A 10,468-nucleotide genomic window follows, 5' to 3' on the forward strand; every position below is an offset into this window, starting at 1 on the left:
TGTCAAGTTTTATTGTTTTGTTGAAAAAATATAAATACATTTTCACTTTTAAAAAGAAAATTAATATTAATAAGTTAGATAAAATTACAAAGATGAAAATTGTAATGTATGCGTGAAAAGACTAGTTTATTTAAAAATGCAAACCAGCCAAATTTTCTATATGTAAATAATATAATGTCCTAATTGTTTGGATAGTTTTTTTCAAGTAGAACATGTGGGGTCCGAAATCGAACTCGCTATCTCTCGATTAAGATATACGTCAATTACCGCTGAGTTGTTTAGATAATGGTTTACTTTCATGGATCATTATTAAAGAGCGAAGAAATGACCCAAGACTCTATGAAAGCTAGCTCTCTTGTTTAATTAAAAACGACATAGAATTTTTTTAGTTCTGATTTATTATCAATATTATATTATAAAATCATCTATTTTCATCTTTTATGCTTGACATCATGCATATTTTTCATTTTATTTTATCTTTTAGATTGGTTTTTTTAGTACAACAAATTATGTGTATAGGTATTTGAATCTCTCATATCTCAAGGGAAGGAGTAGATACCAATTCCTTTCGTTTTCTTTTTTTTTTTTTTTTTATCTTTCACTAGGTGCTTGTTCTTTTTATTTCACTTGTGTTTACACGCACTTAGTTATAGTTTAATATTTTAGAAACAAACAAATATTTGTTTGGTTATCGATTTCCCAAGTTAAGGTGTAACGTGAAACAATGGTGCAATGTCCGTAGGGACAATCTTTTATCACTTGTGTTGCAATCTCGTTTGTGTACACTCTCACATGCTTAGCATGAGGATTGTGGTTTGCAAGAACAACACCTATTCTTCCCTTTCTGGTAGTGATTGGACAAAGTTCTAGTGCACTCTACCTATTTACTGTGGGTTGGTGGAGTCTATCGCACACCTGTAGACGAATTCCACATGGCACTTTGTAGGCTTCTCTTCAACAATTAACCATTCCATATTTTTTAATTTAAAAAATGCTTTTTTAATTTATAAATAAAATTTGAAAACATACAAAATTGGTTGAAATTTCATGTGACATATTTAAGGTAGACTTTAATGTAGTTATTTCGTTATATGAAATTGGGAAATTAATTTTTTTAGGATTCATTATTAATAAACATTTAATTAGTCCTTAAGCTATGTTAGAATAATAATCATAAACAACATGACATTGTAATATAAGTTAAACTAAAGTTAGACGTGTATTAATTAGAGCCTAATTATTAAATTTGAATGATTTAAGGAAAAGTAATTAAGCAGACAATTTGTGACACGGACATGGTAACGTGTCAAAGTCGTAATTAAGAGACCCTGTTTGGGATTTTGGATTCAAAATAAATGAGAGCGCAAGTGTACACCCGTCACAAGTAGTAAAACCGGAATGAGTATTCCGAGTATCGATCCTCAGGGACAAATGAAGTCTTTTTATAGGAAATGTTAATGATCGGTGACTTTGTAATTGGATTTGGGGTGACAAATAATATGGATAATGTTGGTTTTGATATTTAAAAACTCAATGCAATAAACCCAGCCCAGTTACTTCAAATTAACTAAAAATACACAAACTTTTTCCAACTAGGCGCCAGGCGCCTCTTATAAATTTTCTTCGGTTTTACTTCGCCATCTTCTTATGTCTAAGTTATTTTGAAGGTTTAAGTCCATTCCTAATATGTCTATTAGAAAAAAGAACTTAATTTAGTAAAAACGAACCGTAACCTTAGGTCGAGGTCCTATGTCTAGGCTACCCGAGCGAAATCTTTATGTCTAAAGTATTTCTCTCTAAAGTTAAATCAGTAAAGTTGTGAAAACGTATCAACCTTTTTAGTATTGATGCTTGGTTAAAACATTAATTGGCCAAATCAAGCTCCAACTTATGGAAACAACTTTAAGTGATAAAAGAGGAGAAAAACGCCTTTTGCCTTGTTGGATTTTAAAAACTTTAACTAACTATCCATAACCGGGCTTGGGAAAAATAATTTATCTCATGATGATAAAGGAAAAACAGAATTTAATGTTGATGGAAGTAGACGACATAATTAAAAGATGAGTAAAATTAAAACAAGCTGGAAATTGTGGAGTTGCAACCCAAATGACCCTAACCTGTTCTCTTTCAAGATTGGGGAGCAATACTTGGTCGATTTCTCAAGGTTGAGTGATTACAACTTCGTAATGAGAATGAGAGAGATAAGAGTAACAAAGAACTTGCGGAAATTTTAATTAAACAAGACTAAAACTTACAATTCTAGTCTAACAGGTTAGAAATAAAGGGTAAACTAGAAATTAACAAGGTTTAAAGCAATAACAACTCAAAGGCTAAAAGAGAAAACGTAAATAGGCATAGAAGGAATGTCTAAAGCTAAAATGATCACTCCGGGATGATGAATGAAGATAATGAGTTGCTGAATTTATAGGGACTTCAAGGTGGTTAGGAGGTTGAGAGCTTTGTGGAGAGCCATCCATTTCAAACACCTTTTTGTTGGGTAGTTGTTGAATTGGCAACCTTTAATGGACGGACGACACGTGGCAAAGCTTGGGAAGGCTTCAAATCACACCAAAACATGCGTTTTACATTAAGGGCAATCTCGGGATTGGGGAAGGCGCCAGGTGTCTAGCTCGAAATGTTTCTGCAAAAAAGTGTAATTTCCGTTAGAATCAACTCTAAATGATGTAAAAACGTCCTATGTGCATGTATAACATAAGTTAACTTAAAATGAAAGGTTTTGGATACTATACCAAGCTTAAAACACGGTTTCCGAGTTTAAAACGTTACAAAACGGCACACATTCAGCTTATTTTTACCCTTATGAACAAGGGAAATCAGACCCATAAAATAATAACTCAAAATAAATAATTTTCGAATTATCTCACTTTTTTATTTTTACGTTTTAAAAATTTTAAGATAGTTTATTCTCAATTTCATTGTTTCATATGTACATTTGTTTCATACATTTTTTAGTTTTCCAACAAAATATTAAAAGTTAATTTTTTTTTATTTTTCTTGCTTGACAAAATTAAGACTTGAACCGATGACCTGATTGTAAAAGATAGAAGAAAGTTCAAGGCCCTACCACTACACCATCCAAGAGACGAAAGAAATGATATTAAAAACTTACTTTTTTAGTTTATAAAATCTTGATAAAAATTCTAAAAACATTTTTGAAAGTATATACCACAAATAAACAAACAAATTAAAAGTAATAAAGTTATTATTAAAAAAGGAGATAATATAATCAAAACCAATTTTAAATTATCAATTCCATTTTAGTTGTTTATGGTGCAATTTATGTGTCTATTATTTTTTGACAAAAAATTAAATAAATAAAAGTAACTGCCAACGCCTCTATCTTCCTTACACACACCAAGCACCATTATTAGAGAATAAAATATTAAAAGAGAAGCAGATGCAGATCAAAGTTCTCTCTTAAAACGAACATTTAACTATTAAATAAAAGATCATTTTTAAACAATGCCACGGACATCGAACTTCGTATCACAAATTTGTCATTATCATGGTTCAGAACGTCGATATCGACTGAAATGTCTCGATCTTGGTTTGAATGAAATGTCGATAGAGTGTAGATCTCGACAAATATTTAAAAAAAAAAGTTATGAGAATCATACAAATTGATGGAAATTGTTTAAAAAACTTAATTGTGACTTAATTAGGTTACAATTGTTCGTTTTTAATCAGCATATCTAAAAATACAGGTAATGTTTATATAAAAATATTGGTGTTAAAGAAAATTTCAAAAAACAAATAGTAGTATATTAATGAAAATTATTTGAATCATAAATCAAACTTGAATTGTAATTTCATATGATATGAAATCTTCATATATATGACAAAGTTGCTGCCATTTTTTAACAACGTTATTTCTTTATAAAATTCTCTATTGATTGGATGACTTGGTTTGACGAGTTTAGCTCAATTACCTACTATTTTCAATAAGAGTTAATTTAAATAGATCCAAATCACTGAATTTTTTAGATATGGTATGTGCATGACTTTATGATATATTTGCATGTAGTGCTCGGAAACGATTCCATACACTACTAATGAGTACGAGCGTGGATTTATGGGACAAGATTTTCAACCTATAAATGATTGATCTATTCACAAGTCCTTGAATTGTATTGTTTGGTTGATCAAAACTAAACATGTTAAAACTTTAAGAATTTGAGCATTCCCCGTTACTGTACAAACAGTTTGTTTATTATTGAAGACAAAAGGAGAGAAGAAAGCTGATGAAAAGGAAATCGAGTAGCAATTTTATTGAATGGTAGGAAATACAATAAGTGAAAGAAGATAGCAATAGCATGAAGCTAAATAGTGTTTAGAATTAAAAGGCAATGTAGCATGTAGCATAGCATAGCATGCTGATTTTATTGAACGATTTGAAAGCTGATTGAAGATGGGAAGAAAAATAGAGGAAATGAAATTAGGACCAATTGGTTTGGGCTGCGTTAGCAAGAGTGTTGACTTCGTCGTCAGCAGCAATATTCCAAGCAAAGTAACCAAGCACCTTGCTTGACTTTGCAGATGAAATTTTATCCGGAATGGTGTATTCACTTTCGTATGCAATCCAAGTGGTACCAGCATAGGCGTAGGAGATTGAATATCGGGAGTCATCTTTCACATATTGAGCATGGTTCTGTTTTATAAACCTTTTGACATTGGAATAATCGATTTGGCCGTTTTGAGAAATATATTGATCTCCCTTAGCTGGGCCAAGAGCCTTTGAAAAGACGTCGTGCTTGTCGGGGTTGGCGAGCTTCCATGCCCAGCCGTGGAAAGGGATTCCAAATACAATCTGCTTACGAGGTAAATTGGCAAGACTTTGAATCCAAGCGTCAATTCCAAAATTTGCGGACAAGGATCTGGCCATGCGGTTGTGGAGTGCAGAGGATGGTCCAGTAGTAGAGGGGGAGGAAGCTGGGGTGTAAAAGTCGTAAGAAATGAGGTTTACCCAATCCAAGTTTTGTTTGATTTCTTCAACTGGGTACACAATACTGCTCTCAACATAGGGTAAGTTGGAGACGGAAGCAACAAGGATCCATTGTGGTCGATGGTAGGTTTTAGCATCATCCACAGCAGCTTGGCGCCATGCACCAAGGAGAATTTCAAAGTTTTGCATTTCTTCTTCAGAAGATGGGTACAACCACTGGAGATCCAGACCGTTGAACTTGCCTTTTGCTGCTACTTCAATGGAGGATTGAATAAATCCATCACGATAGGTGGGTTCGCTAGCCATTTTAGCAAATACGTCTCTGTCTCCTCGAATGGACAACAGTGTCTTCACATCAGGATTGCTCATTCTGACAGTTGAAGAAAATTGATTGATTAGGGTCGCTTGCGAAGCAGGAACGGTAACTTCATAGCTATTTCGGTCGATCTCAGCAAAGCCACAAAATAAATGGGTGAAGAGTTTAGCATCGATATTGGAAGGAGGAAGTTGCTGGTTTGTGCTGCTCAGCCAATAACCACCGTTCACACAGCTTGTGGGTTTTGACGGGGGAGCCATTTCAATGAATCTAGGAAAACACAACAAGAAAACGACTAGTTTTGTTGATATTAATCAAGAAAATGCACTTGACTACTTCTTGCTAGCTTGTGATTATATTTCCATACCAATGCCATATATATACTACTCCATCTCATCTCCATCTAAATTTTTTATTATTATTATTTTTTATTTCTTTTATTTTTGAAGAGATACCATCGTCACTAAGTCTCCCTCTCCATCTCTACCTTCCCTACTTCTATTTCTTTATATTATATCCACTTGTTGATTACCTTAATTAATACATCTGGCCTATTAGCACTATTTCTACTACATTATATTTAATTATTACTTATCTAACTTTATTTTGTCCTATTACACTTCCATTAATTTTACTTGTAAACTCCTTTGTCTTGTATTGGAGTTATTCAAGTAAAGTATGTTATTAATTGTTATGTTCTCAAATGAGTAATCAACATCTTTGGACTAACTATTTGTGCTATTAATGTTGGGAAAAACTTGATGCACGTGTGTAGCTTTACTTGGTGTTAGATCTATAAATTTTAATAGATGCTTGGACACAGCTATTAATGTTTAGCTTTACGTATAGGATTAACGCCTATAGTGCTACCTAAGAACTAGATCAATTCTTTATTTAAGCAATGAAAGTTGTGGATGGTTCGAAACCATATCATGTTTGTTTAGCTAGTAGCAGTTTCGATTACGAGGCTACAGCTTCGACTGCATGGAGTTGAGTAAAATTAATTAACCTCTCCCATTATCATTTCTTGCGAAATTCACTGTCATTTTTTTTACTAGCTTATTGTTCGTATGTTTTTACTTGTGTGTACATGCATTTAGTTATAGTTTAACGTTTTAGAAACAACTAATTATTTATTTGGTTATCGATTTCCCAAGTTAAGGTCTAGAGTGAAATATAATAGCGGTACAATCCTTGTGGAGACAAGCTTTTATTCACTTGGTGCAAGCTCATTTGGGTACACTGTCATGTGCTTAGCAGTAGGGTTGCTAGGACAACACTTGACCTTCTCAGGTGTGCTCGGCACTGTTCCAGTGCACTGTTCCTACCTACTTTTTAAGTCAGTGTTGCCTATCCAACAACTCTAGACGAATTCTCATGGCGCTCTATAGCTTCCCCAACAACAGTTAACCACTCCATTGTTTTGTTGTTTTTTTAATTTCATAATGAAAATTCAAGAACATAAAAAATTGGTTTTGAAAACTGTATTTCCAAATTTTCTGCATACAATATATAATATAGTGTTTAGTGAGATATATCTCTCATGTGTCATTATTGACGAGGGACCCCTTTCTTTCCTTTTCTTTTTCTTTCTTTTTTTTATTTTCGTACAACATGTGAGGGTGGAGATCGAACTCACAACCTCTTGATTAGAAATATAGGCCAATTACCGCTAAGTTATCTCGCTTTAACTTTTTCTTTCTAGTTCACACTTATTATCATAATTCTATTATAAAATTAATATTTTTCATATGTTATGCTGACATTATTCACATTTTTCCTTTTAGTTTATATCTTAGATCGTCTACTCTTAAGTTTTCAATATATATTTAATTATACATTTTTCTATGGACTAAGTATTTAAGTTAATACTTAAAGACAAAACTGGAGTATAACTAGATGTTTGCATGTGAAATCTTAATCTTTTTTATTTAAACTAAACTTTAATCAATATATTTGTTTCATTATATGAAATTAGAAAATTAATTTTTTAGTCTTATAATGATGATATACAACATGTCTTTCATCAAATAAGTTGGATCAAAATTAAAGTGAAAAGTGAATTAATTAGAGACTAATTATTACAGCCACAAATATTTGAATAAATTAATGAAAACTAAATAGCCACTTTGTGTCAACAAGATTGTAATGTGTCAAAGTTGTAATTGAGAGACCGATAAAATAATATTGCAAAATGGAGAATAAGTATTTAAACACGAAAAATAATTATTGAATTGTCTCTCATAAGATAATTTATTATCTATTTATTTCTTTTCTATATACTTCATTTGAAAACATATTTTGGTTCTCCAACAAAATTTCAAAAGTAAAAATATAATTTTTTTTTTATTTCACAAGTTTATGTTGTAGATAACACGAAGCTCGTTGCCTGACTAGCGTTGGACTTGAAGTTAACGACCTTATGGAACCAAAGAAATAATATTGAAAACATGCTTTTTGAGTTTAAAAACTCTTGATAAGAATTATAAAAACATTTTAAAAAGTATACTACACATAAACAAACAAAGTAAAAGTAAGTAAATTGTTTTTGGAAAAAAAATGATAATTAAAGCAGGTATACACACGCACTTAGTTGTAGTTTGGTTTTTAAATTTTCGTAGTTATAGTTTGGTAATTAACTTTCCAATATATTTAATTATATATTGCTCTATTGACTCAGTATCCAAGTCAATTTAGTATTATAGGAGACATCGAGAGTATAACAAGGATCCTTGCATGTGAGTGACAATTTTTTTTTTCTTTAATTTGAAGTCTTCTTTAATACATTCATTATATAAAATTAGTATATCATTTTTTTTTTGATAAATAAGATATTAATTTTTTTTATACTTAGTCACCCTTTAATTTGTTCTTAAGCTATATTAGGATGACGATGTACACTATGACTTCATCAAATAAGTTTGATCTAAACTAAAGTTAAAGTATATTAATTAGAACCTAATATTATTTAAGTCACAAATATTGGAATGACTTAAATAGATAAGGAGACACCCTCTAACACCAACATTGTAATATATCAAAGTGGTAACAAAGAGGGATACATCCGACCATGCAAAATAGATATTCATTATTTCAAACGAACTAATAATAATTTTTCTTTCAAAATATTGTTATCGAATCGGCTATAATTTTTATTTTTATGTTATCCAACATTTAACTCTATGTGGGAATTTTCAAAATAGATATAATTTACTGGTTCCTAATTTTTACTGTGGGAACTTGTGAGCAATACTAGCTAGATATATACTAATAATTGCTTTCACACTACATGTGCAATTTATGGTCAACCTAAACTTATGTTCACAACTAATTTTAGGGTTTGTAAACGGTAGAAAAGATATGTTTTAGTTTTTAATATCATCCATTAAGAATATATTAAGCAGCAATTTCAAAATGTCCGTGTCATATATTACGAAATCTTATATATACATAATAAAATTTATCTTGTAAGTATTTGAGGAAATTTTTAATAAACAAAATATAAATTAATCTAAATTTAGTTGTGAGCAAATAAAAACTTAACTTAAATGCATCATAAGTTTGGTAAACATTTGGAATCACAAAGACTTGAATACAAAAAGTTTTGTCAAATTCAAATATATTTATATCAATTTTAATTAAGGATAAAATTTCATAAGTTTTATAACATTTCAATGGACTCTAAAAAAGGTATTAGTCTACAATATTTTTCTCACCAACCACTTCAGCTCCATTTATTCTCTATTTGTTGCCTCTCGTTTTTCTTTTATGAATTCATACAGTGGTATTTTTCTACCCGTTACCAAACCAGAGGTAAGCCTATTTTAAAAAACTTATATGCATAGACATGATTTGATTGTTTTCTTTTATGATATTGTGTTACTTTTCATTTTGTAATTAATTTTTTTTTTGTTCAAAATACTTGTGAAATTGCCAGTAAATATATTTTTTAATATCAGCATGTTTATTAAATTACAAATTTCTATTTTGTAAATTTAAAATTTTCAAGTTATTAATTCGATACTGAACTTCACTTATATTTCAGTGTAGTGATCCTAATGGAGAAGATCACTCGTGCCTTCTCTGAAGGTTCACCAATTTGTCATCTACGGATGTCAGGGTTGATATTAACCCAATTATCCATTTCAACTACTTTAGTAATTCAGATGATGTGGAAGCGACATTATACCGTACCCATAAGATTGGTGATGTACAAAGAAAGCTATAAATAGTTTGTTGGACTGAGATTATTGAAGTTAATATTATTGTTACACTACTTTTAACAATTTATATTATTAAGAAATGTAATTCAATTTATTTTAGTCTTTATTTAATTATAAGATAAAATAAATTAAACATATATATTACTTGCATTGCACATGATGATAAAACTCATAGTAATAAAAGGCTAAAACAACTCAACAAAAATATGATAATTCGTAGCTAGTCAAGTTTGAAAGAGATCGAAATTCAAGTTTTAATCAAATGATGTAATATATATAATTTTTTTTTTTACTAAAAATGAGAATAGTAAGTATGGCAAGTACAATATATATACCATAAAATAAGGTATAACCCTATTTTGTAGATGGTTTGCAATTTTTTTTGACAAGTCTTGCCATTGTTAGTAAAGAAATACAATTTTTTTAAAATTTTGTAGGGAGAGAATAAAATTTAAAGACTGAGAACTATGCTTGCAGGAGAAAGCAAAACTACATGTTACTTAGAAAAGATAGAAAAGACCTAAAGTAAAGTTTTGGAGAGTATGAAACATGCTTCAAAAAAATCTAATAGAGAGAAAAAGTTAAAAAGAAAAATTTTCGTGAGAAAAATGAGAGAATAAAAATTATAATTTTACATTTCTCTATTGACTTAGTATGCTGACCTCATGCACTTTTTTTTTATTATTATTTTATAGTTTAGATTTGTTTTGTTTTTAACTTTACAAGACATTTAATTATAAATTGCTCCATTTAATTATAAATTGCTCTATCCACTAAGTATAAGTCAATTTAGTATTAATAAAAAAAAAGTCAATTTAGTATTATAGGAAACATCAAGAAGTAAAACACGGATCCTTTCATGTGTCTTAATATTTTTGTTTCCTTCAACTTAAAATAATTTTTCGAAAATAATATTTTTGTTTCGTTATATAAAATTAGGATATTGATTTTTTTTGGACAAATAGG

At 30.2% G+C, this 10,468-nt stretch overlaps 1 pseudogene; it reads right to left on the bottom strand.

The window, feature by feature from the left end:
• Positions 1–4,281: 4,281 nt before the first annotated feature.
• Positions 4,282–5,689, bottom strand: LOC148212263 (class V chitinase pseudogene; annotated as a pseudogene).
• Positions 5,690–10,468: the final 4,779 nt, after the last annotated feature.

Source organism: Momordica charantia, assembly GCF_013281855.1.
Source record: "Momordica charantia cultivar OHB3-1 chromosome 3 unlocalized genomic scaffold, Mcharantia_2.0 BLBB01000003.1, whole genome shotgun sequence".
Classification (NCBI taxonomy): Eukaryota; Viridiplantae; Streptophyta; class Magnoliopsida; order Cucurbitales; family Cucurbitaceae; genus Momordica; species Momordica charantia.